Genomic DNA, 734 nt, shown 5'->3' with positions numbered 1-734 from the left:
CTTAAAATTACTCAAATACAATACTATTCCTCAGTACACTTATTAAACATTTTTAAACCATGGCATGCATTACTTTAAAGAAATCTACCATGCTTTAAGTACTTGAGAGTTTATCTTTCTCTCCTGGGAGTGTAATTAGCAAAAGGGCCCTGGGCGCTAAGGCAAGGGAAAAGAATTGGAAGAGGAAGCGAAGGAGGGTGGAGCGCGGTCCTTCTGGGTTAGGGATAGTTTTGCGTGTGCTAGTTTCTGAAAAAGAAAGGCTCAACGCAGGAATCTGGTGGTTCCTTGTAATCTCAAGATGTAAGTCTGGGCACTTGGGCTTGTCCAAATTGTGAAGGGGCCTCTCAACTTCCTTTCGCCTTCCATCCTCCAGTGTGGCAGTGGGTTTCGGAGGGAGGTGGCCGGAGGGGGCCTGTGGACCTCTTCCGCACCCTCCGCATCCCTGTCCGAGGCCGGCAGGCCTCGCCCACCCTGGATAAATTCCCGGAGGTCCCGCCCCTCGCTAGAGGAGAACTCCTTGGGGCGTGCAAACGGGATCCTGCGAATGTTGACATTAAAGGAATACGCAAATTCAGCGTCGTGGTCCCCGCAGCTTACCCGCACCTATTTTTATACCTAAGCCAAGGTCACTCTTTAATACCCGGCCATTGCCTGAGCTGGGGCGTCGCGCTCTGACTAGCGACGGCGGCGGGAGCGGGGAGAGGGGGCGCGGGTGGCGGGGCGGCGGCCGCGTG

Source organism: Neophocaena asiaeorientalis, unplaced genomic scaffold (genome assembly GCF_003031525.2).
Source record: "Neophocaena asiaeorientalis asiaeorientalis breed wild unplaced genomic scaffold, Neophocaena_asiaeorientalis_V1.1 scaffold515, whole genome shotgun sequence".
NCBI classification, from domain to species: domain Eukaryota; kingdom Metazoa; phylum Chordata; class Mammalia; order Artiodactyla; family Phocoenidae; genus Neophocaena; species Neophocaena asiaeorientalis.
Note: the sequence above shows the minus strand (reverse complement) of the source record.